This window comes from Oxyura jamaicensis, chromosome 3 (assembly GCF_011077185.1).
Source record: "Oxyura jamaicensis isolate SHBP4307 breed ruddy duck chromosome 3, BPBGC_Ojam_1.0, whole genome shotgun sequence".
Taxonomy (NCBI): domain Eukaryota; kingdom Metazoa; phylum Chordata; class Aves; order Anseriformes; family Anatidae; genus Oxyura; species Oxyura jamaicensis.
Window position 1 is genome coordinate 19,713,828 of NC_048895.1, and position 27,915 is coordinate 19,741,742.

The 27,915-nt window shown below is 38.5% G+C and overlaps 1 long non-coding RNA gene across 1 annotated transcript in view; it reads left to right on the top strand.

Moving 5' to 3' along the window:
• Positions 1 to 27,224, top strand: part of LOC118164957 — a 42,517-nt gene extending 15,293 nt beyond the window's left edge. Inside the window, exons 2-4 of the long non-coding RNA XR_004749768.1 lie at positions 12,802 to 12,895; positions 17,393 to 17,545; positions 26,956 to 27,224. This is a non-coding gene — a long non-coding RNA (uncharacterized LOC118164957). The remainder of the gene's footprint in view (positions 1 to 12,801; positions 12,896 to 17,392; positions 17,546 to 26,955) is intronic.
• Positions 27,225 to 27,915: the final 691 nt, after the last annotated feature.

Sequence of the window (27,915 nt, forward strand, 5' to 3'; positions counted from 1 at the left end):
ATAGCTAATTTAAATCTACCTTTTAGTTTAAAGCCATTACTATTTGTCCTATTACTATGCTCCCTTGATAGAATCCCTCTCCAGCTTTCTCTTAGTTCCCCTTTAGGTACTGGAAGGGTGCTATAAAGGTCTCCCTGGAGCCTTCTCTTCTGCAGGCTGAACATGTTCATGTTACACTCGAGAATAAATAGTTTAAAAAGCAAAAGACTTGGGCTTTTGGTCAGCAGCTCCTTAAGTGTATTGAGATGAGTGCTGTCCATTCCTTACAAAGTTGGTCATCAGCATTGACATCATACTACAATCTTTTAGAGACACTCATTACCCAAAAGCAAGGACATCAGATGGAAAATAAGGCACCTTTCCCCCAGTCAATGAAAACAAGACATCTAAAATGAAAAACTCAAACAAAATGTGTTTTGTTGTGATCTTTGTCCTCATCCAATGAGCTGTCCCTCGTTTGAACTTCAGCTCCCAGAATTTGCCTTGGGGATGTAAGGCCAAAATATCCTGAGTGCCTGAAACTTTAAACAAGAAGTCAGGTATTTTTTGCTATACGTGCATTTTCAGAGGTGGGAGGCCAGGCACCAGACTTAGTAAAAGTAATCTGGATAGTGTGGAGATTGTCTGAGAAGGCATAAATTTTTCTACACAGGAGAACACAAACATGTGTGTTGAATACATCTCCGGTAATGCCAAAAAATCATAGGTCGAAAAGCAGGACATATGAAAATTATAACCTACTTTTTGCTAGAGATTTTGGTTGTCCAGCAGTCTAAAGGCTTTTCTCGGCCTGTTTGTTCCTTGTTTCTTTGTAGAAATTAAAATCATACCTACCTGGCCATATTTTCTTCGAAGAAGTGATACTTTAACAAATGAGAACCTGTAACCAGTTGATCACTGGTTATAATAAAATACAAACACATCTTCTTCCTTACCCCAAACACACATCAGATTCCAAGTCCTTCATGTTAAGCCCCTGCACCCTGCTGGTTTTGCTACTCCCTGGATGTTTGTTGGAATCTGGATGACCAAGAAGTGCTGGGAACATCTTCAGAGAAATTATTTCATACTCTGCAAAATAGCTTTTATTCAGACAAGCTTCAAGTAAACTTGAAAGTTAGAGCTGATATCAGCTCAAAACCCAGGATCTGTTAGATTTTTAGAGAAGTGCAGGCATGGATCCTAACTTGGCCACTCACCCAGCTGCTTAATAGTAGCAAATCCATGCTGCAAGTGCCTCTGAAGGAACCTCATGGTGTGGCTGATGGACATTATTTGAGGTACTCCTCCTCCTCCAAGTGATGGCACCAACCTAACACAGCATGAAACACAGCCCTTCTGCTATTCACCGCTTCACTGCTGTGTTTCATGCTGTGAACATGCATGAAACACTTCTTCACTGCTGTTTCCTCATGAACTCAACCACCCCTCTGGTATTTCCCATAGGGCCACCTTGTTATCTGCAGCCATGAAAATGTATGTAAGGGGATACTGAGGAACTCCATGTGCAGACTGCCTCCCACCTTTCAAAATATTTTCAAAATCTCTATCCCAGTTATTAGAAGAAAATGAAGCGGTACAGTTAGGAAAATGGTCTGAAAAGATGCAATGTTTGGCTTCTTTCCTCAGATCCAGAATGTACTATGTGTTCCTTGGATAATGGACAACATGTTGGGTAGTTCCAGATAAGGTATCCAATAACTCTATTTTGTGTCCCCACTTTTCTTGCCCTTGTTCCAGAGAAAATTGGATGAGTGCCTGAGAAATAATTTTATTGTGAGGAGAGTTATTATGAAAACGTACTCTGCTATTTTTCATTGACCTCTAAAATGAACTCTTTAATTAAGTGCAAATGGGAAACTGACTTGGGGCAGGTTGTCTCTAATCTTGGACAAGACAGACACAGTAAAGTTTATGAACTTGATACACTGAACCTGCCAAAAGTTGATTTTGCTTTTCTTCCATAGACTGCACATAGAATATCTATAACATGTTGCTGGAAATTATGAAAAAGGGGGATTCCTTAGACATCTGTTTGTACTGAAAGTTTGTTTTTTTTTTTTGAAAAAAAAAAAAAAAAAGGAAAAGCAGATGATATTCCAGATGATAAACATTTGTGCAGATTAATCATTTATGCAGTAGCTTTTATCTTCCTCTTAAAGAATCTTTTCTTCTTACTGAGTTGCAACATAGTTACAAGAAATTGCACTCGTTAAAACTATATAGGGAAAATATGTTAACAGAGAAGAAGAAGAGTCTAAAATTATTTCAGTAAGCTGCAATATGCAAATTTCTGTTCCTGCTGGAAGTGCATATAACTAAGTCTTATGGTGAAGTTATAGGAAAATATGAGTATGGTACAAAGGAGTGTCTGTATGCATGCAGATAGAGCTACTAGTGCTTTGCCACTTAAAAAATGATGGACTAGTTTATGGTACTGGATCACGTGGATGTGCCAGGGCAAGAGGCAAGTGATGTATGAATAAGGTATCCATGATATGTTCACACCTTTGACATGATCTGAACAATATCAGAGAAACTGTTGAAATACAAGCTTGCAAGGTAGACCCAAGAATGCCCTATGTCTCAGGGAAGTAGAGCTCTAGTAGCTTCATGTGCATGCATACAGACACTCCTTGGTAATGTACTCATATTTTCCTATAACTTCACCATCTGCACCGCTCTGCTGCACTACATCAGGGATGCCCAGGTAGACCTAACATCAGGCCAGTGGACTACACAGGGTTTTCCTTACTACCAGACTGCAAGCCATTAAAAGTAATGGAAAACAAGAGGACTCCAAATACAGCTGTGAAAGCCAAGATAATTGAAATACAGGCAATAGAATGACTTTAGCTTCTGTCTGAAACTTTATCATTTTTTTTCCAGACCTCTGGCCACGACTATATGACTGTGTTTCTGTTAATTCCCACAGTGGCAAAAAAAGATCAATAGCTCTGTTGATACCAGTGTGAACCTGATAGGAGATCAGAATCAGACTCAAGAGATTTATTCATCAGTTTTATCCAAAAACATGTAGTAAACAGTATATGATATGTGTTTAGCACCTGTTTACATAAAATCAAATTCTGCTAAGTAATACAGATATAAAATCTCTTCACCAACCATCGTAATGTACTTCTGCTGAAAATATCATCTTGCATTAGAAAGGAGTACTTTCTTTATGACCGACTAAACTCCTTTGAAATCTTTGTTTCCCAGGGACTTTTTCCACTAGAAAATATTTACTTGTGCTCCATCTCTTTTAACAAGATTTTCAGTCATCTCTTTAACTTTTCTCTTCACCTGTGAGCAGCATAGTACTGTCGGTCTTCTTGGTAATAAAAACAAAGGGACAGTTTCTATTTTTGTTTTTGCAAGCACAGACAAGTTAGAAAATAGGGTTACAAATGTATGAGAATGATGATGCTTCTCTCACAAAAACAAACTGTTGCAGTAAATAACATTTGCACTAATGTAAGTGATGTGAAAAAATTTGCAGCACTGTAAAATGAAGAAATAGAACAAGAAATGTCAACTGACATGAAAAGGGTCATTAAAGTAGATTGTGGGGTTAGAATTTGTTCACACTTCTGCACTGCAGCGCCTATAAATGTTTGCTATAGCCTTCTTTGCATTCAAGTGTTAAGCATGCAAATATGCTTGCATATTTTATGTAGCATATCTAAGGATGGTGTGGGTGATCTCGGACTGTTCTGAATACAAGGGGAGTAGGGCTTTTTCTCCAACACAGATTTACTACCTGCTATTTGGAAAAAAAAAAAAAAAAAAAAAAAAAAAAAAAGTACCTTTTCATTTTTAGCACTTTCTTTCTCTTGCAAGATGCTGAATGGCCTCAATTCTCCTGATGCCTAGAACCTTGTAGCACACGACCCTAACTATGGTAATATGATGTGCATAAACCAAATGGTGCCTCACAAGTACACAGATGGTACTTTCACTGAAAGTCAATAGTGGCCACACATGTGCAGGCATGAGAAGACATTGCTGTAGAAGCTGCACATAGAAACCACATCTAAACTTAACTGTGCTACAAAACTGCTCCTTAAAACTACTTTAAATAACAAATGTCCTCATTTATTCTAGTAAATCAAAACATGACAGGGAAGTTTATCTGTGCTATTCAAAGCCCTTGTGCTGCCAAACATCTTAAATCCAATCCAATTCGTTTTATGTTTACTTATTAACACATAATTCTGGGTTACATCACTAAAATATTTCTTAGAACACTGGCATTTTCCCAGCAAGACTATTTGATACAATGTCTTGATTTTGGCTATATTATGATCTTTCCCTCTGGATTTAATATAAAGAAGCTCCTGGCGTATATGAAACAAACACCTGCTGAAGTCTCTTGGGATTTTGAGTCCAAGAAGGACAATAAAAAAGGCTTATCTTGAATGTAGAACTTGGTAAACTGATTTCTTGTAATAGTCAGAAGTGCACAATTCTGAATTGGGGTGTTTCCCTCGAGTGGGACCTGAATGTCAGGTGTCATGAGAGCTTGAGAACACTTACCTAATAAACAGAAATCCCTGTGATAGTCTCTCCACTGAATTTTTCACCTCATAAATATGTCACTTCAGCACCATGCTCTTTTTGAGAATTTTTCCACTAACTCTGATGAAATGGAACTAACCTGGATACATTTAAAGACAGAACTAAGCTTCCATCTATGCTTTTAATGGAGAGAGAAAATATTAATTAAAAGAAAAAAAAAAAAAAAAAAAAAAAAAAAAGCAGGTCCTACTTTAGGCTCAGATATATTGGACCATCATTTTCCATCTTCCCTTTCTCCTGAAAAGGTTAGCTTTGTGGTCAAATACTGCCATGTGGGAAAGAGTTCAGTCGGAGTTTGTCTCTGAGCTTTCAGAGCTCCAAATGCTTTGGAGAAACACTAAGCTGTGGAATAGGAGACACTGGCATTCTATTTCAGGTTCTGGTACAGATTTCCTGTGTAGCTGTATGGGCAATCTTTTAGGTTCAGGTTTTCAAAAGTCATCAGTGAGACGTTTAACAAGTTTATTTTGAAGGAGCATTGGTTTGCATGACATCCAGCTACTAATGCTGCACATCCTCAGTTCATAGGGGATGTTAGAGAATTCTGCAGCATGCCCTATAAACACTAACTTTAAATGCCAAAACCAAATATCGTTCATGTGATCTTTCTTCACATTAGAGTAAAGATAAAATTAATGCTGAATATGCAGACATTCTTCAGAGCAGGACAGGCTTCCAAAGATGCTCAAAAGGGCATAAAAAGGTTCAAAAGTGTGGAACTGCTCAGTTTAAGGGAGAAAACTGATGCAAGAAACACAAATGAGAATTTAAAAAACAATAATAGAAGGGCTAGAATGAATAAATAATGATGCTGCTTTGCATTTCTTTATCGATGATGCCAACATATCATCTTCTGGCAATTACATGGACTATTGGGATAAATGAACTTCTGCTTAAATCTCACTGGGCAATTCCTGCAGCAGACACAGAAATGTGATGTGTGATGTAGGCCAAATTGAGGTCTTGCAAATGTGTTCTCAGTCATTAGTCATCTTATGGGAGTGCAATGCACCCTAAAAGATTTGTAAAGTGGTTGAGATTCTCTTATACAAGGTGTGAAAAATCATGTGTGTGTGTGAGTGCATGTGTGTCTGCACGTGCTTTCTTGAGAGGTTTTAAATTTATGGACAGAGAGTTTTGCACACGAGTGAAAGCAGTCACACATAGTCTCATGTCCTCTTGAATTAACCCATCTGGTCAGACTACAGTGTCATGGACTGGATTCATTCAGATAATGAAAGAGGAAAGTAATAGAAGGATTAGTGAAGCAAAATGGAACGTACAGGTGAACTCAAGGAATATCAAGGTGCCTGGGCCTAGTCTATAGAAAATGTATTTTAACTGTAGATTTTGTCCCAGTGTCTACCTAGCACAACTCTTGACATGGTTCCAGACTCAGCAGTATCTGCGGGCTCTGTACCACATGATATGGAAGCTCATATGCCCTTACAGGTAGTTCCCTTGGGCAACTATTTTCTGTTTTCTATGTCTTGTTTCCAGTACTATCACCACAGCAGCAACTACACTCAAGATTACATGCCATGTAGAGTTACAGATTGATCATGTCACATTTTTGTTATACCTTGACATTGGCTTCAAAATCAGTGATCATCTACATAAAAACAAAGGCATGAGTTATAGAATGAGGTACTTCCCATGTGAGCAAACATGATAAGGTAAGGATATTGATTAATAAAAAAGGGAAAGCAAAGTCCTTTTAAATATAGTTAGCATGGGAGTTTAGCCATATCATTAAAGAGTACTTAAAGCAAGCTCTTAGCAAATGAGACAATATTTTATCACTAATCATCACATTTATTCTGATAAAGCTTATTAAAGGAGATAAATACAGAGTCTAATTGTTCAAATACTAAACAGCTGGCACAAAGGAAAGCTTTTTCTTTGCTGTTTTAACAGCAAAATTGAGACTGCCTTTACTAATAGAAAAATGAGAGAAGCTGACAGAAACGGTGTCACTGAAGCCAGCTTGTTAACTGCTTGCCAGGGGACTTCACCTTAACCCCTAGGAGTTTTCAGTGCCTATGTTATTGTCAGCACAGTGTAGAAAAGGAACAAAAGGGAAATGTGCCCAGAGATGGAGAATGGACTTAAAATTCCATAATTAGCAACTGTTGAAGACCACACCTGCCATCAGATGCTTGCAGATATGAAAGCCCTATTTTTCACTCTAAGTCCTGTTTGTTGTTGCTGTTTGTTTGTTTGTTTGTTTTAATATGAAATGAACATACACAGGCAAGCAATACAGAGTTGAAAAGCAATGCCTGTACCTTATTCAAAAGCATAAAGAGTTTCTTCCATTTCCTTTCCCTTCCTTTTCCCCCCAGATTTAACAGAGTCTCTGCCTTTTGAGTGTAGCACAATTCAAATTTGCAGTCCTCCTTCTGGCTCCAACAGCCCAGTGTCAGGGCTATAGTGATAATTTCTTAAAGACAATTTCTGATATGTGCTAATCTGTTAACCTCTTCTTTTTCCTCTTAGTGGCAATCACAGTAAGAGAAGTTAAGAGAAAGAACAATATTTTGAAAGGAAACATGGTATCCTTGGTTTCACTTGAAGATACAAACACTTTGGAAGGCAGATGTATGATCTGCTTATTTTGCAAGTGCAAAAATCATCTGTCAAAATCTGAATGGACTTTATCAGGAAGATGGCGCAGTTCCCTGCCTTTGCCTGACTAGTCCAAAGGGCTTTTCCCTAGCCCAGATTAGGATCTGCAACCATTTATAGAGCTGTTCAGGAAATTGATTTTTTTTTTCCTCTGAAGAAAATACAGACTTTTTGGATTTCAATAAAATCATTCCCAAATCAAAGAACAGAAAAGGCAGAATACCAAAACCTGCTGTTTCAATTGCTGAAAACAAAACGAAATAAGCTCCAACCCCCACCCCAGCCCAAAATCTTATTTCACTTAGTAGCAACCTCAAGTACTAAGATCTAGCTTGTTTGTTTTAAAGTTCCTTCTTACTGAAATTTTTCAACTAGCTTTTAATGAGCAGAGCCTTGGACCTGCTTATGTTGAAGGCCACAGGAGGTCTGGCACAGGATCAGTCCTACGATGATAAAAATTAGGATTTCCACAGATGATCTCTTGTGTAAGAATTCTCTGTACAAGAGTTAAGAGAGAGAGCGAGAGGGAGGGAGGGAGAGGGAGAGCTGAAATAGAGCTAATGCAGAAAACATCCAGAAAACACTGAATAGCCAGCAGCAGATTTTCTCAGTATAGACAGCTTTACAATAAAAGTGATCCAGCTTTAAAAAAAAAAAAAAAAAAAAAAAAAAAAAAAGAACCCTCTCCTGTTACATATTCTTTTTCGCTTCAAATAGTGTGGATAAAGATGCAATACCTGTTCCTTTCCCACAGCACCTGGGACAAACAGCACTGACTTACTGACTTTCCCCAGAGCTTTCGTGCATCAGTATTGACCTGTTCCTCTGAAACCACTAATCCTTGACTACTTCTGAATGAAATGGAATATTAAAAGAGATTTCCTCCTGAGCCTAGTAAAGAGCTTGAAATTATTCCAACTCTGCTAGCCTGCTAATCCTTAAATTATATATGTGTTGGGTTTTTTTAATCTGGTCTAAGTGGGTGTGTCTGCTTTTAGTCACTAACTAATCTAATTTTTGGTGACTATTACCCTGGAATTTCTACAGCTGTACTGTGAAGGCAAGCTACCTCTCTAGGATCATCATATGGCCATGAAAAAAAAAAAAAAAAAAAAAAAAAAAAAGAGAGAGAGAGAGAGAGACTGGCAGATTGGCAGATTTTTTTTAAATAGTCGATTAGGAACATTTTACTAGGGTGGGCTATGGAGTAAGACCTTTCACTGATTTAGACATTGAATGGGAATAGTCCTTTGGATCTTTTAGAAGATATTGACCCTGGAGCTTTATTTAAATTCCAAATTACTGCCTGGAATTTGCAAGCTTAATGATCTGCCTGTGGCTTACAGGGCCAATACTGAGAGCCGGCAAGCATTCAGTCCATTGGAAAAACTGGGCCAGTTATCTAAATCCGGCCTGCAGAAATCTAATCTTAGCCAGAAGTTTGCACCATTTGTCAGCACACAACTCTTCCTTCTCCCCTCAGAGGTTTTCCAGATTGCATGGATCACATTTCATTGGGACTCCTCTTATTTTTGAGTAGCCTTGTGCTTTTTTTTTGGGGGGGGGGGGGCGGGGGAGGGAAGGGGGTGGAGACAGGAGGGGTGGTTGGTTGTTTTTGTTTTTGGCCAGTTCTGTCAAGAGATTTCATAAGGTAACTTCATTAAACTTAAGGAAGTTACCACACTGACAGTTTGCAGTGTGTTGTGAAAGGTGTAGTGACTTGGAAAGTCTGACTTCTTGTCAAAATGAAATGTGCTAGTGCTGTGTGTAAAAACCCACTGGCTCCTCAGGGAAAACAATGAAAATATTCAGCAAAGACACAGCCTGCCTTTGTATTGTGTGTTTTCTGTTTCTCCTCTTCTATCTTATTGCTGCAGAGGCACTTGCATAGAAAATTAAGGCTCTAGTTTTCTTTTTCCATAGTAAAACAGGGCACAGAACTTGTTGGCATAGCAAGACAGCCAGGCATGCAGAGGTAGCTGTTAAAAGCAGTAAACCTCTCTCATTTTCAAGGAGTCTGCAGTATCTAAGGGAGTTGTGCTGCATGACAGCCTTGTTTGCAGAGTCCACTGCCTCCTAGGATATTCCCAGGATGCCTGGAACTAAGGAACAAAGGTGCTAGAGCAGGTACCCTGTAGACCTAGATCTATGAAAATGCTCGTTGTCATTGTACCTGTTGTTAGCGACATGATTTCCTACATCAGGTGCCTAGCTTAACTTACAGGTGCATATATTGGCCTCCAGCACAAGAAAGCCTTCCAGAAGAAGGCTACAAGGAATTGATTAGAGGACTGGAGCACCTCTCCTTTCAGGAAAGGCTGAGGGAGCTGGGGATGTTCAGCCTGGAGAAGAGAAGGCTCTGGGGTGACCTCATTGCAACCTTCCAATACTTAAAGGGGTCTTACAAAAATGGAGAAGGACTCTTTACTCGGGTAGATAATGATGGGACAAGGGGGAATGGTCTTAAAACTAGAAAAGGATGGGTTTAGATTAGTCATTAGGAGGAAATTCTTCACTCTAAGGGTAGTGAGGCACTGGAACATGTTGCCAAGAGAAGTTGTGGATGCCCCATCCCTGGAGGTGTTTGAGGCCAGGCTGGATGGGTCTTGGCCAACCTGATCTACTGGGTGGCATCCTTGTCTTTGGCGGGGGGGGTTGGAGTTAGATGATTTTAAGGTCTCTTCCAACTCAAGCCATTCTATGTTTCTATGATTCTATGATTCTATGATATTCCTGTGTCTCCTAAGTGTGTTCACAGGGAATGAAAAACAGCTTTTGCAAACCAATGACACTGCCAAGGAAGAGAGGCAATGGTATCACTTCACCTTGCCCATCACCACCACTGTGGCACAAGAATGGTTGCTGGTGTGCAACCATTATACTGCGCTTAGATGGGAGAAAGAGCTTGCTTACTGCAATAGCTAAACAGGTTGGACCCTGATGAACATGATTAATAGTTAAAAATTCAAGGTAGGACAACTGTGTGTGGCACTGCTTTCATTGTTATGTCATCAACAGACAAATAGCAGCATAAAATCTTCAGTGATAAGGCAGTATGTTTTAGAAAGCAGGAAGCATAAATTACCCAAATGTAACAGTGGACCTTTAAAAGGCAGTATTGCGAAAGTCATTTGCTGTATGCACAACACTTTCTGCTTTGAGTTTTTCCTCCTCTCTTCAATTTGTACTTATTATTCTTACAAAGATAAACTATACTAACAAATTTTCACCATATGAATTCAAACCAGTGTGAAGTCAAAGCCAAAGAAGCCTATTAGAATTTTTATATGTTTTGTTTTTCTAATGAAGAAACCAATCGTCCTCTACTGATAAAGCAAAAGGCTAATGTTATATCCATCTGGGAGCAGTCTTAGTTTTCTTCCTGTTGTACCCCCACTGAAACACATTAAATACAGCAGGTGCACAGGACCGCTTGGTTTTCCTCCTTTACTCCAAAGGAAACCAAAAGGGAAATATATTGCTAGTTTCTGAGGAGCCCTGTGAACCGAGGGAAAATATGCTAGTGAGTAGCCAGTGGGGACAGTAACTCAAGGGGGAGTATATGGCATGGTGACCAGGCCCAGGCCCAGGCCCTGACCCAGGCCCAAGCCCAAACCCAAGCCCAGGCCCTGCAGGTGCAGTAGTCGCTGGTCCCAGGGGGTTACACTGGACCCTGCAGCCATGCCATGTACCCTGGGGAGCTGGCAGCCACCAGGGGATGATAGAGCTGTCTGTCAGTTGCCGCAAATCCACTAGAGGCCATTGTGACACAGAGTAAAGGGTGCCTGGCAGAGCATTGTGCGCTAGTGCATTTCAGCCATCCTCTTCTTACAGTTCAAAATGATGAGTTAAGGAGTTTATTTAGTAGCAGTGCAAGGGGTGATGACAGAGTGGAGAAGTGATTCCTCTGGAAGTTGCGAAATTTCCCATGTATTACAGAGGAAATTTTGTTAGGCAGAAGCATTGATTTTCTCATGTGATTTGTCCTATTGTGGCAATTTGAACAGGATGTGCAGTACTGTGCAATTATTTGAAATCTAGAAAAGCTTGCTAACTATTTCTTTTCCTATGTACTGTATGTACTGAAAAGCAGTTGCTTAAGGATTTCTGAGGAAACGCTGTAACGGCAATTAGAAGTTATCAAGTTTGTACTCTCTCTTACTCATCCACGAACATGGAAGCATAAAAGGATGATTTTCTGAAGGAGTAATATGTTTCTGTTAGGGTGTTCGGTGCAATCTCAGAACACTTCAATTTGCTAGTAATGCAGACAACCCCAGCAACTGGAGGAGAGAAGAAAAGGAATCAAATCAGAGCACATAGAACTGTCAGGAGGGTAGTCTTAGAGAGGGTAGGTAGTCTTAGGAGGGTAGTCATAGAGAGAATGAGAGAAAAAGATACATATATAAGGGGGCAAGGCTCCTCACCACAAGAGTCTGCACATGTGAAAGCAGACAAGGGATCATCTCTAACACCTGCCAGGCCTGCCCTCAGAAGAAAGATCTGAGGCATTTTATTTGTTTCCTTTTTTTTTTTTTTTTTTTTTCTGAAGCTACTTGAAGATAAAAAGATCACATTTGACGAAATGTTATAAGGGGGTCAACCAAATATAAAAAGAGACATCTTCATTAAAGAGAAAGTCCACCAGATTGGATAATTAAAATTAGTGAGATAATTCTAAGACTTTTCTGTGTTATATACTGCACAACACACACACACGCTTATATTTATATTTATATGTATATGGAGACATATTTTAGAATCAGTATTGGAACTTTTAACATCTGCATAAATAAATAAAAAATAAAAATAAAACACACACTAGAAGGTCTGAGATGATGCGGTGTTTTTATGGCAAACAGATTGTCTCTTGTGATGACAATATCATAAACATTTTTGTGTGGGAATTTAGGGAGCAATAACCCTATTAAGTCTTTTTCTGATCTTCCTGAAATTGACATAAATCAGGAGCATTTTCACCAAAGTCAACAGAATTGACAATCATGTATGTGGGTGCAGGATGAGGCTCTCAGTCTCTGGGGAAACATGAACATTGCCTCTCTTACCTGGAGCACCTGGAAACACATTCACGTGTGGAAAATACTAGTCTGCAAAACAGGATAGTTTCTTGCATGTCTGAAGGGACTGATACCACCTGTTTTTAAGGCTGTGCAACGGCTGCTTATTGTATGAGGGTGTTGGGAAACCTGGTCAGAGAGTAGCTGTCAGCATCAAGTCTAAAATTAAGGAAAGCCGGAAACACTGATTTATTACCCCAAAAAAGCAAATCTTTTATTTATGAAATGGAAAGTTTGCACACACATGTTTTTAGGCAAGAATATTCTGAGGAGTATGTAAGAAAAGAGAGCAAACAAGGAATGCATGCTAGATAGGCAGGGGAGTTTAAATAGAAAAACATGAATTTAATGAATAAAGCATAGAACCTTCATCATAGGCCCTGTGTTTTTAAAGATTTAGAAAGCTAATATATATGAATACAGCCATATAATCCTCTGTTAAAAAAAAAAAAAAAAAAAAAAAGTGAAATAATAACAATGTAACCTCATCCCCTGTATTTCCTCATTTCCTTAGGGCCACAGTTTCAAAAGGTCTTAAAAAACATAGCAACAATACATTCCAACACTTCCCTCTGATTATGAGAAAGCACCCAACCCTCCAAGCCTAGGTAAGTGTTGACATGCTCAGTACCTCTACCCCATTCCTCTATGAGTAGTTGGAGGAATGGGTCTTGTGTGTGATAGGGTCAGGTCTTAATTTCAGCTTTTGGGCCTGGCCCAACAAGCATTTAAAATTAGGCTAAGGGTTTGGTATTTTAAGAAGTTTCATGGGTTTTTGCTGGAATATTGTGGGGTACTTAGCACTGATACCAATAAGGTTTGAGGGAACTGAACTCTTTCTGCAGATTTGGATATTTGCATCTACAAGTGAGTACATTTTCTTTTAGACTAAAGTGCCCCCTCCCCCCCAAGTTGGTCTTTTAAATGACCTGTGAGGCCCTCATCCTGTGATAACACCATCCTGCCTTCCCCAGACATATTCCTCTATCTACACAGCAGTCTTGGACTCTTTCTGGGGTTATGTACGACCTAAGGGATCTATCAGCATAAAGTTTGCTGGAAGATGGATGGCTCAGAGAAAAGTGAGAGAAGAGTCAAACTCGGTTAGAAATGTTTAGCATTTCCATAGGGAAAGCTAGAAAAAGCCTGAATAACTGACAGGAGCAGGAACAGGCATGGGCAGACCTATAATGCAAACTCTGACTAAATTTGGAGATCGCTGTGGACCTCAGTAAACCACAAAATAAAATAAATAAATAAATAAATATACCTGTATTTTAATAGTGATCACAAGCACCTCAACTTGTATTAAATATTTTGTTCAAGATTCTTCAGTAGATCTATAGGCATTTACCTTTGTTCTGTGAATGAGTAAACTAAGGCATGAGGAATCCTTTGGCCATACAAAGGATTGGCAATTCTGTACATATAATAGCTGCAGGGCTGTATCTATAATCTAGCAGCCCTGATCAGTGGATGACTCTTTCACTGTGCATCCAGAACAAACAAACAAGCAAACAAAAAATCATCTTTATTTCAGCAATATAAATCTAACCATGGTTTGGTGGGATTTTATTATTATTATTATTATTATTTGTTTGTTTGTTTGTTTGTTTGTTTGTTTGTTTGAAGATACTTGGACCTGTTTTTCTCTTGTCTTTGAATCTCCTAGGGAAAAATGAACACTATTAAAGTGCTGCCATATACTAAGTAGCTTCTGGAAACTAATATAATTGATTCCATTCCTTGATTTTAAAATAAGAGGATGCAAAATTTTTTTGAACTGCTGATTCATCAACTAATTTTGGTTCAGGTAAACCCCGTGAACCCTGTGAGGGATTTAGCAATGTTTATGATTTTGTAATAAATACTCAAAGTACTACTATCTAAAGAACCTTTCCCCAGCTAGGACAAAGCCACACCATCACCACAACATTTTGGTGACTTCAGCAGCACATGTTATGACAAAAATGCTTCAGGCTTGAGAGTAGTTACTTCCTTTTTTTTTTTTTTTAATTGTCTCTTTGTGCCAAGAATATTTGTCTTTCTTCTTCTTCTTTTATGCACATGAAACAGAGTTCTCCATTACACTTTGCTTCAAAACTGCATTTTCCAATGCCTGGAAAAGACTTCTTCCCAGCCCATGGTGTAGCCTCCTGGAGAAAAGCTTTTCTTTTGCAGTGAGTAGTGCATCATGCTTCAGCCATAATGGGAATGTGCACAGCTTTGTGAAGTTTCTCAGAATGACTCAAAGAGTGGAAGCAAATAAAAAACCACAGAGATATTTGTATTTTAAATGTGCTTCAAGTAACTGCATTATTACCACAGCACCTCCTAGGCTTCCCGTTTTTGTAGATTGCACATTGTCACCACTTCCTTAATAGCAGTATTTATTTATTGTAACTCAAGGGTTTTATTTAACACCTCACATACAAAACACTTCTCCTTATCCAAGTCATTTAGGCCAACATCTCCAAATTTGGATGCCTGTAGCAACCCACCTTAATACTTTATAGACATGTATGCAAGTAGCCTTGTTGTTAAGAGAGTCAGCTGAAATATTTGTGAAAACCATACATCTAATTTCTTTGCTCGCCTGGCTTTGAAATTAGGCTCCAACTCAACATTGCAACTAAAACACCATGTGTGATACAAGAGTCCTGAATTATGCCAGAGGCTGCAATCAGCACACTCATATAATTAAGGTTAAGAATAAACTTGAAAGACGTGCTGAATATACATCTTTGTTGCCTGCTACTGACATACGTGGAACTGAGGTGAGTTTGCTGTAGCAGTAAAATCTATGTGGCCATGTCTAAGCATAATAGAAGAGCAGTTCAGGGCTTAATTCCCACTGATCTCTTCCAGGATCCCAGCACTGGCTCTTAGGCTTGTAAATGGTAATGCGAACATCATTGTGTGCTCAGTCATTGAACCCCAGAGTTGATGAAGGAAAATATTTTGGGACAAACTGTGAGCTTGTGGCAGAAGTTTTCTGTGAGAAACACCAGCAATCTCTTCCCTTACAAAAGGAGAATGTGCCAAAATTACATCCATCAGCTTGGATGAAATGTAGCTGGGTTGGAGCTGTAAGGAAGACATGCAGTAGAGCCATGGCATGAGCTGAAAATCTGCCTCAGGTGACTGATGGCTGCCATGTCCCTGTACCACAGCACTCCTGGTATGAGCCACGAACAGCAGTGAGTTATGGACGTGGCAAATTTTAGACTTGAATTTTGCAGGTTTAAGCCCCTGCCAAGCCCATAGTGTCAGCCAAAACCACAGAATTACAAATTGTGCCTTAACAGCAAACCGAAAAATCAATATGCCTTCCTCATTTTCCTGGAGTATGACAGAAAGCCCATTTAGTCAATAGCCGTCTTTCTGTCAGTCTCAGTGGACATTGTATAAATTCTTGATGGATAAAATTAAACAGATGGAAAATGAGGAATCTACTCCCACCCAGAGGGCACTTTTCTGATCGGAGCTCCCCTGTGAAGGAAGCAAATGCATTTCATGCTAGGTAAATGAATAAAGTTGAGCAAACTTGCATGTAAGACTTCAGTACCAATGCATATTAAGGATTTACCTACTTAAGTCCATTTCTGCATAGAAGATCAAGTAAGAGAATTCTAAAATGTAAACCTTTGTTTAATTTGTAAGCGGACAAAAGTCTTGTTAACCATACTTATATGACCTAGATATTAAGAGCACTTATATAATAAAACTGTATTCAAGGAAACATTCACAGATTGAAGGGAAATGATAAGAGAGTAAATTATTTACACAATTTCATTCAGCCATCTATAATTGCAGTTTATAATAAAAATAGGAGGCCAGATTTGATCTCAAAGTGAAGGCAGTTCCATGGATCTGGCTTGTAATTTACAAATAATACATCTGAAGATAAATGACAATGTATAAAATTATTCATTGTTTGCATGGATTACTGTTAATTCATATGTATACACTTTCTTGCACTTTCCACATATATAAAGACGGAAGTTTTGCAGACCAAACCAAAAAGTACAGTCTCTTGAGTCAGACTGTTTCTACCACTGTGTTACTGAAATTTCTAATCATCATCTCATGACAATAGTTTCAAGGGATTTATGAAAAAGTAGCAAAGAATACACTTTTCTGTAATTTACTATTTCCTGTAATTCATCATACCATTTTTTCCCCAAATCGCTTTGCCTTTTTTTTCAGGAGTATCATATATCACAGCTCTACTGCTTGTGACCCTTTTTCGACTGATACTCTCCTGTCTTGGTGCATTGTTTATTAATTACTCTTTCATTGCAAAAGCAACCATTAAACTAAAAGGCCAAACAAGAGGCAATTTGATAGGGTAGGATAGGTGGCTAGAAGGCTACCTCTGCAGGGCTTTGTTTTGTTTACCCCCCCCACACACACACACATTTAGTTACTTCGAAAACTTTAGATATCACTGATTTATTAAGTGAAATTCTATAGTCTGGGCTGCACAGAAAGCCAGACTAGATGGTCTGCTGATCCATTCTGGTTTTATGATACTTGAATCTACTTCAAATCTATTGAAACCAGTGACAAATATTAAACATGGCCACACAAAGTACATTTGGAATGGATTCACCTTTGAGAACCATAACTAATGATGTTAAAGCAAAGCAAAAATAATAGTGGCAACACCAAAATAGAAATGAAAAGTAGCATGTAACATAAGTGCTGGCTGTGGTAGGAGTCTACATTAACTGCTTCACCTATGAAGCTGATGAGAAGTGCCACAAGCTGTCACTTTTGAGTGGTTTGTTTACTAAGCAAGAAGATGATAAATAATGAGATATCTGTGTTTTGTTTTGTTTTGTTTTTCTACACATAAGTAAACAACAAACAACAAATTTGTGAGGCCAGGAATTGTTATCTACAAAGGGTTATATGAACATACTGAAGGCTGTATTCCAGAGTGTATGGATTTCCACCTGGGGATTTTGTTTTGCAATTTTACTGCCTTTATAACACTAAGTCACTTGAACACAAAGGAAAGGAAATTCAGATTAGGGTGCAATGTTTATGACACATCTTTGAAAAAGAGACACTTTTGTAATATATTTATGTGTACATAGAATCATCTTTCAGGATTCCCAGCAATTATTTGAGGAATGGTTGCATTCTCAGTAATACTCCTACAGTGACAGAAGATGATCAAATAAGTTAGCTGGGAACTGGAAACTGCATTCAGTTTCCAGCACTGACAAAGTCTTCCTGTATGACCCGGGGTAAGTCACGCAATCTGTTTAACGCTCAGTTCCTCATCTGTGCTTTGAGTATGTCAAAAAATGAAGTATTTTTATTTGTGTTTTTTTTTTTCTCCCTGAAAAAGTATCTCTAATGCCACATCTGCTGAGTGCATCCTGATCCACAGCACATTCATTAATATTTTCTCTGTGAATCACACGGTAAATGTCAGTCTGAGTAACCACACTTCATCCACAAAATTTGTTAGCATCTTGCATACACCAACAAGGAACTGATGTAGTCCTCAGCTCCCAGTCAATGAGCCCATGTACCCATGGTAGGTGGTAGCAACCTGATGAAAGTTTTACCAGTCATATTCCTGGTTTTATAATGAGGAAACAACTCTTAATTAGAGCAGTTCTAGGAAAGAGGAAGTGTTGTCAGACACATTCTAATTACACAGCGAGTTGGAGGTAAACGTGAGGGAGCAACAGTGCTGTGAGCAGTATTCTTCTGGGTGAGAAAATACTGTTGCAGAAATTACAGCAGTGGCCTTCATCCAGCTTTACAGCTTCTGAGATGTGTATTTATAAAAAGCATATTGGAGCCATGGCACACAAGGTCTTCTCCTTGCCTTTTCTAAAATGTAGATAATAAAATGCACAGCTGGAGGAGTAATACAAACCTTCTTCAGAGTCACGCCTTGCCACCAGTCTTTTTGAGGAACTACCAGAATAGAAACAAAAAATAGATAAGGCCTTGACTGAAGATGCTGTTTGAAGGCACTAGCAAGATTCCTGATTTGATGAATGTCATGAAATAGGAAACAAAAGCAAACCATTGATTTTCAAGTGCTGCTCAAGCCCTTTTTCTGTATTTAAAAAGGCAAGAACCAATTTTTCTCTATATTTCATGTTTTCAGGCATCCTGGGTTCTCTTGCTTGAAACTGTATCATCTTCAGGATTATGTGACTGATATACAATGAGGACTTTTTTCTGTTTCTATTTAATTTGTGGAATTTCCTGAAGGAAGATCACAGCTTCCTCACAATTACATGTTTGTTTGTTTGTTTGTTTGTTTGTTTATTTGTTTGTTTGTTTGTTTATTATTCTCTGAGCTGACTGTGAATGTCCTAAATTTCCTAACTGTGAAAGTCCTGTGGTTCTGAGCTGAGACAAGTCATGGGAGTTACATCAAAGAAGTGAGGGACTAAGCCTGAAAGGGAAACCTGTTGGAAGCTGAGTGCATCTCAGAGATTTTTTTCCCTTTACTAACATGGCTTCCCACAATCATGGGATGTTACTGATTGTATGGCATTACTCTGGTTGCATAGTCTTCATCTTTACCCCACAACCTAAACCTACTGATATACACAGCCTCCAACCCATCTTAGAAGACCAGCGATATCTACCATAAATTGTTACATGAGTATAAGTAACATCTGGTACTATATTTATTTTCTACTTCAGTTATGTAAAAAATAAATAAATAAATAAATAAATAATTGAATACAATTAACCAATGCTTACACATTGTCCTTCTTTCTTCGGTAGCATAAATCATCAATGACTAGTGTAGCGTAAGTGACTGAATTTCAAAAGGATTCATTTCACACACATCCTGGCACCCTTCCTACAGGACTCTGTCTTCCTTCTGCCTGGGGGTGCCCACTCCCAATATACTTTCAAATTTTCTCACCCATAAAGGATCCTTATCCACCTCTTGGTGCAACAAGATATGTTTCCAACACGTCTGTGAGTACAGATATCTCCATTCTATGTCCAGTCAAAACCTGTGAGAGTCTCTAACACAAATGAGCTCCTGTGAATAATATTTTGCTGTCAGAAGGGCATGCCATGCCTAGGGAGTTAGATCTGACTCGCTGGCCTGAAAGAGAGACAATTGTTTGCACCCCTAATACACCCCTGAAGGCCTTAAAGAAGCACCTTGCTAAATTGTAAAGGGCAATTGATATTCTGTCAGCATGGAGAGTTTCAAAATAAAAAATGCCGGACTTTTATGTTTTTTCCGTGTCCTTGGAATTTCAAGAGCTAAACAGATTCATTTCCTTTCATTTTGCATTTATATGATTGCTTTAAACATAGGATCAAATCTTTCCAACACTAATACCTATGGCAAAACTCCCTCTTATTTTCATGAGACAGGGATTTGGCCCCTAAGAATTAGCCTCTAGGGAGGATGCATTGAAATAAATGGTTATTGTCAAAGCACATTGGAATTTAGAGCACATTTGTTGCAAAGATAGAAGCTCACTGGGGTATCTGATTGTCAGAGTCAATTTTATTTTCCGTTCTGCACATATGCACATATTTGAACCTTGTCACGTGGCAAAGGGAAATACCTCATTAGATTTCACTAGGGTTTCTTCAGAGTTGTTTATGTACTACAGTCAATAAAGATATATTTATTTTGTTGTTTAATAAGTGGAATACAGGAGTAGACTGTTCTATCAGAAAATCAAAGGAAGTGCATTTATCCCTTTTAAAGATGAAACTCTACATTATAGGGTGATGAAAGCCTACAATGTATATTATTTTTCAAATAGTTGAAAGATTTATAGTAGTAAATGGACCTTTTTCAGAGCCTTGATCATATTGTCTGTAACAAAGCAAATGTTACAAATAAAAACAAGAGTAAACTAAAAGCATTTTTACATTCTGTATTTTCAATTATGATTTTAACAGAAATGAATCACTTGTCCTTTTTTCATTTGGAAACAGTTTTACTTCCCTTTTCCCCACTGGACGTATAATTTTGATTTATAAACACAGCAATCTGGAGCAAAGGGAAGTTTTAAGCATAGTACATATGCCTGCTGAGGCCTAGTTTTTTTTTACTTAGAACCTTTTATTTTTATTTTTTTCATTTTCAGATCTATTTTAGCTACATACTTTGAGATGAAAAACATGCTTGCAGATGACATATTTTGCCCATTTCGAATTCACACAGGCCTAAGGTTTCATCTTGCACCCAAGGCCTCATTTTATAAACACAGTGAAGAGTTCTTCCAGTTAAAATGTGCTTTTAACTGGGATAAACCTGTCTCCCAATGTTAAGACTTATAAATCTTCTCCACAGTGCTATTTACAATCCAGCTACTGCATGCTTACTTTATTGACTATGAGTGAATAAATCAGTTTTCCACATCACCCCATTCTCTTTGCTGATGTTTTGATTTGGTGTCTATCCAAAAGTCTCTGATCATAGACACATGATTATAAAACCATCTCTTGCACTGAAAACTATTTAAGAAACAAGCAATGGAATTAACTTCTTTTAGATATTGTTTTATGCTGCTGTTCATTTGAACTTGGGGATATACATTTTTCACAGGGCTCAGTTCTGCTGGGCAGAGCACTCCGATAAGACTGCAGAAGAAAAAAAAAAAAAAAAAAAAAAAAGTGAAATTAGAATTTTTTTCATATAATTCACTACTTGGCTTGAGTTTCCACAACACAGAATCTATGTCTTTAACTGAACTGGGGCTCTCTGAGTGGATGCAGGTGTCTCTGTCCTTTACAATTTTTAAATCCTTTAGAAGAGTTTTGTAAGTTTGTTTTGGTAAAGTTGTATCTTGCTTGTTTGTTTTATGGAGGTTTTTGTTGTTGTTGTTTTTTTATTGCACCACTTCAGTGAAATATTGCAAAACTTCAGGAGGGAAAAGAACTGGTCATCAAAGATTTACACTAGAGCTTTTTTTCCATTCTCTAAACATTTTTTTCCATTCTCTAAACATTCTCTAAACATCTCTAAACATCTAGGAAATCCAGACTTTGTTGTTGCTGTTGTTGTTGTTTTTTATTCACAGCTTATGCTTGAATTTTGAAAACACCCTGTGTTTTCAAAAATCTGTGGGAGATCCTGAGGACTACTGGGAAACGTTATATAGGAGGATCAGAGACATGCTTAGGTCTCAGCATAGGATCTAGCATCTTTTCGCCCCATTCTTTTGGGGAGAAGAAAGAGGCTGAGGTAAGCATTTCTATATCAAGATCTTTTCTATGAATCCTGTGTGGAACTGAAAGCTAGGAGGAGCTTGCAGATCACGTGTTGTGATCTTTAGTGATGGAAATAACATGAGGACTAAGCTAGCAAGGTATTTGATCTCACAGGAAAAGAGCCCCTGAGAGCTGAGCATGATGGAATTCAAATCCCGTGTGAAGTCTTTGCTCAGTTTCAAAGCCACAATCCAAATCTTATCTTACAGCTCATCCAGAGGTGAAGGCCACTGCGGTGTGACACTTGGTGATTGGCCCTACAGGACGATACCCTTACAGGTGTAGCACAGCTTACAAATTGAGCCTTATCTAAGCACATTGTAATCAGAACTGTGTCCTTTTAATTTTAAAGAACAGTAGACAATAGAAGGAAATTTATTGATATGCAGAGATCAGCAAATGAGCTTTCTTGGAAGATCTTGGTTTCATTACTCTTGACCTCACAGATATTTATAGTATCAGTGTTTTCTATCCCAAACAACATGTCATTTTGTTCGTGCTCACCTAAGGCCTATGCATGTGAAAGGGTTGCATTATATTTCCTGAAATCAAAGTTTTTTATTTTAATATCTGGGATAGAAAAGTACCATGTTTGCCTACATTATTTTCTTAGATGATCCTCAGTCTTCTTTGATGGGAATTGTATTTTGAGTGTGTAGTATTCAGTCATGCACTGGCAGGTGTGCCTGGCAGTTCTAACTTAAGCATGTTGAGTCCTTCCTAACATATCTAGGAAAGAAATCAGTATCTGTATCAGTCACTAAAAGTCCAGGTAATATTTCAGTGCACATGGCTTGCTGAGGTCTTAGTGGTAGAAGTTAATTTGACAAGGAATTGGATTGAATTCTTCATTTAACTTATAAAAAATAAATACTTAAAAATAACACAGGATTGGCTCAATCTAGTGATACTGGGGGTTTTAGTGCTCTCTGTCTCAGTCATTTCTGTTCTTTTATTTCACAGGAATAAAACATGGAAGAGGTATTCTGTTGGGATATTATGCTGATCAGATCCTTGTCAAGGGCTGTATCTTCCCTCCGTGATTTGAAAGCTGCCCATCCAACTCTAACCCCTTTCCTGAATTGCCTCAGTTAGGAGCACAGCTGTACTAGGTTGTCACTATGTAATTTGATGGTGGTTTAGTCAAAAGAGAAGTGAAGACAATTTTACTCACTTAAGTTCTCAGTTGTCCTCTTTCTCCACTGGTTTTGTAGGAGAGTGGCAAGGCACTTGGAGAAGCAACATAAATCAGATGAAACTGTGCCTCTGTTTTGTATTCAGTATTTTCCCATAACAGCCATCAACGAACAGCACCAAAGCAACAATAATACAGCTTTAAAAAGCTAAAAGTCCAAGCAGAAGAAAGTCCAGCAGTTATCCATTGTAGAGAAAAATGAGGAAATTCAAATTTTGAGGCAGATTGTCTCTCTGGGACTCTTTCAGATGGGAAAAAATGACTCTGGATCAAGAGAATAAAACATTTAAATCCCAACAAGTGGTAACAGACAAAACTGGCTCAAACACCTCTGAAAAATAAAGAATGAGACTTTGTCCTGGAGAACACTGACAACAGTATGTGACCTATAATAGAGATGGGGAGCAAAAAACACAGAAAGATAGCAAAGATACAAAAGGAATGACGATATCACAAGTTAAAAACAGCTACAGGGAAAGCTGAAGACAAATGATATGGGAGCAACAGCAACAGATGTTTTCCCTTAAGATCATAAATGAAAGCAGGGATCCTGATGTACAGGAGCTTTTCCAGAGATATACATCTATATCGGAACACGAAGGACTAGTGAAATTAAAACAGAGCACAAAATGCAAAGAATTTAAATAAATAAATAAATAAATAAATAAATCTATTTTTCCTTCTCACTGTCTCTCCCAGCCCACAACCACTGCCATCCCATCCTCTTCAAGGAATATGTTCTGCTGGGGTATTGCTGGACCTCCATGTGCCATGTTCTGCTGCCCCTTGGAGTCACAACAAGTTGGTTATGGAGTGCCAGAGAGAAGGTTATATTCACATGAATGCTGATGCTATCCTATCCAAGCAGGTGAGCATGCAGCTGGCATACATGGAGGGAATGCATCCACAACCCTGATTTTCCACCTGCATCCCTGCTCTTTATTTTTCCCCTAGAACATCCACATTTGATCTCTGCTCAGGAAAGTTGCAATGCAAAGTGCTTTCTCAGACCATCTCCCTTTCAAAACTGACATTATCAGTTTGGAATATTCACAGGGCCATTGGGTATCCGGAAGAGGGATGGCTGGGATTGCACTGCACCATTCAAACCTAATCCAAACACCTCCCCAGATTTACTTCAGCCTATCAGGAAAGGTAATTTAGCACCTGGGGAAGATAGGGTTTGGAGCCTGCATTTGGCAGGCCAGCCAGCCACCTCAGAATGGGCCTTCCAGATGCAATATTCTGTCACAAAAAGTTCAGGGAGGTGTTAAGTGCAAAAGCATTCCTGTACCAATAGCAAATGAAAATAATAATAATAATAATTTAAAAAATTGGCCAGGAAATACTATTTTTGTGTGTTTTTCAAGATGTTGTTTGCATAAATTATTAAGAAAATAAATAGAAAAAGAAAAATTGGGGGGAGGGGAAAAGCAGTACTGTAATTTTCACACTTGTGATAAACACGGTGCATATACAGAAGAGTTCTGGAAGCCAACTGGTTGTTCGAGCAGTGCAGTGCATGCTTTGCTGGGCTATAGGCATGCCTGCTGTGCACAGGACTGACTGGTTGTCAATGGCAGTGATGGTATACATGCATGTTTTTGGATCACTGAAGAGTCAGTGGATAAAATTTGTAATGGACCTAAAGGACTTAGGAGCCCTTGCTGCAATTTTAAAATTGACTCCTTTGGGGGGATTCAGCCCAATGTCATTTCAATACCTTACCAAGTTGCCACGCCTCAGCCAGAACACTATAACTACCCCTGAATGCTTGAGCAGAGAGCTCGTCCTACTCCTGTGGTGTAACTCTAACCTCAGACAGACCCATCATGGTCACAATGGGCAGACATCAAGCACAGACAGCTTGTCAAGGAGTGGGCAGCAAATTGTTATGTTGCTGCAAATCAGCTCTGTGTGCCAGCCCATAGGATCCTGGTTTGGTTCTACATCGTACGCATTTTTTAACGGGACGTACTTGGGTAGCTTAAAGGTTTTCATCCTATTAGAGGAAAAGTATAAAGAAGATAGAAAAGCTGAATGCTCACAGTCTGAATCAACAGGAGAGCTGACCATGAGCAGATTTGTGAAACATTATAGCACTGTTATTGTGGGCTTCCAATTACAGAACCAGGAATAAAACTGACACAAGATATAATCAAAGAAGAAGTAAAGGACTGGAAAAGAAATAATGCTAGTAAATGTTGTTTTATGAACAATCAGTCTCTTTGGACAGATCTGATTTCATTCTCTTGTGAGATTATAAACTTGGTTGATAAAAGTGCCTGCATAAATATAACAGACATTTTAAGACTTTTGACAACTACAACATGACATGCAGAATTTCAGAAATTACACACTATAGTACAGCATATGATTTACTGAATGGAGTAAGGAGCCATCTAAGGTCTAGGGCCCCAAAAGCAGTCATTGTTAAATGGGGATGGCTAGGAAGGCACTGCAGTGAGTCAGGCTCTCAGGCTGTTCACCTTTTCCATCATTGATCCAGAAGTAAGCTTAAAAGTCAGGCATGAATATGTGATGGTGGAGTACTTCAGTATTTTGGCAGACTTTGACAAGGATAGATTGATTCTCCATTTTACATCTTTGAGTCAGAGATGCTATGATAACCTGGAAAAAGATGATTTAGGCAACACAAATGATGCTTATGAAAGAGTACAGAACTCTCCACAAAGGTATCTAGAGGAAATGTTATGGTCTGCTTACCACGAAGGGAAAGGGATGAACACAAGGAAGCCTTCATCCCTTCTCAAACTAAATTACAGACTGGAAACAAAGCAGCAAATAAGAAGTCATTGCAAAGAAAGATCCAGTGTGCTTAAGTTTGCAACAGGTTTAAGTTAAACTAAATATGCTTTGCCATTCTACTTTTATATCTGGTTCACTTAGAAGCTATAAATAAAAGCTGTCCTCCAAACTATTCAGGTTTGATTTAGGAAAAGAAAGACAAAGAAGAAAATAAAATATTATTAAACAGTTAGCTTGAGTATTAAAGTATCACTTAATTTTTATAAACAAATGAGTCAAACTTCCAGAATCTGAAGTTTTCCTTTGTATCCTGGTATGGTCCAGCATGGAAAATATCTTCACCCTGACTGTTTTCTGGGGCAACTTCTTTTCTTGCTAAAGGTGCTCTAAACTCTTCTTTTGATTGGTAAGGAAAAATGGCTGACTTCAGAAATTTTTGTGTTTTAGAAAAAAAAAAAAAAAATAGCCAGATGTGCATATAGCCCATTAAATATTTGCAAAATCCATCACTCATCCTGCCTCAAACCCATTAGCCTACAATGGCAATTAAACTCTCCTTTGAATACTTCCAAATAAATCATTTGAAGAGACATGGAAGAGATACTGGGATTCAGTTTCTCAGATAAAAAGGAAAAGGCCTGTTAGTTTGAGGAATAAACATGAAAGAATGAAAATTGTTTTGGGTTTGACTCTTAGAGATGTTCTTCCTTAAATGTGAACCTCCTGATTTCAAACACCAATAGCATTTCAAAACCATTCTGCAGAAATACAGCTCACTTGCCATTATAACACCATTGTATTAGTCCCACTTAGATTTATAGGAAATGTCTCCCCGGTACCTTTATTAGATAAAATATATTGCCTACACCCCCTGCAATACCTGAAATACCAGTCTAATACATAGTATATGATTTATACCATTTAATATCTCAATTTCCATTTAGCTTTAATATGTGTCTCCAGATGTCTCAGTCATAAAATAGTGTTGGCCTATTCATTCTTTATTTCTGTAGCAGAAAACCTATTTTGTAAACCATGACGCTAGCATAATATAGATGACAATTAATTAGTTAATGTAGTTCTTTGATAATAATCCAGTCCTTTCAGTGTAATTCTAACTAGATTTTGTAATATTGAGACAAAAACAGGAAAGCTGGAAAGAAGGCAAAATAATTACAGATGACTGAAGAAATGGTTATATAAAAACCTTGCTTTGCAACTTAAAGTTTAGACAGAGATGACCATATATTTTAGACAAATGTTTAATGAGGAGAATCAAATGAGTCCTGGTGGCTATGCAATACTGCACAAATTGTATTTGAACCCAGTGACCAGGAAGATTTTACTTGATTGCTAGGTGCATCTGAGTGCATACCACTGTTGTCATCAGCCTCAGCATCTGCCACAGAGCATTAAATAGACACAGACCCCGTCTTTCAAAAACCTCTCCTTCTCTTTACGACACAGACTGCTTCAGGTTCTGTGCAATACCCCAAAGAAGAATTGAGCAGACCGGCTCAGCTCAGCAGCCTGACCTCACATCCCCTCGCTCATGCCCGCGGTGTGGCCTGGCACCCTTGCACCAACCAGCCTTTGCTATTACAGCCAAATCTTCCTCAGTGCAACTGCTGCCAAAGATCTGAAGTGTTTCTGCTTTCCCTCTCACATCCCTAAGAGCTAACCACATACCCTTGCTACTGGCGTCCTGTAACTGCCTTGAAAAGAAAAAAAAAAAAAAAAAAGGATCAGAAATCCCCTAACTAATTTTATCAGCTAGAGAGCTGGCAAGCAGAAGTGTATGTGTTGTAGAACTGAAACAGGTGTGGTTTGAGCATTTTCCACATTTGGTGTTGGCAAAAATATGAACATAGAGTATTAATTCCTCCACACTGATAATGGGCGCTTGGAATCTGTTATCTGAAATAAAAATTCTTGGCAGAATTCCTCACATACTCAAATGGGCTAGCACAACTGATAACGAGAGTTTTTTGGGGGGTGTGTGGTTTTTTTGTGTGTTTTTAGTTGTTGTAGTTTTTTTTTGTTTGTTTTGTTTTTTGTTTTTTAAAGTAGGAATCTTTTCTGAAAACACCGATTTGTGTATGAATTTTACTGAAAGAAATTTTCGTGTGCTTTATGCTTGAAAACATCTCTGCCTCCCTTTTCAGCAGTGAGCTGCGTCCCATGGCTCTATCTCAAGTAAATATCCCACTGATGTGTTAGCGTTTGTGCAGGTGTGTGTGTCTCAGTGCAGGTGTGTCTGTGCAAACATGTACAGCACAGCCAGGCTCAGTGTACTTGAACAGTAAGAGCAGCCCATATTCACCAGCATCTCTCCACAAATGCAAGAAACCACCTTCTGGAGTCAGAGGTAAGGCTTGGTAGGCACACCAGGCAATGTGATACCACGTTGCCTGGTTGTTGGGTGGG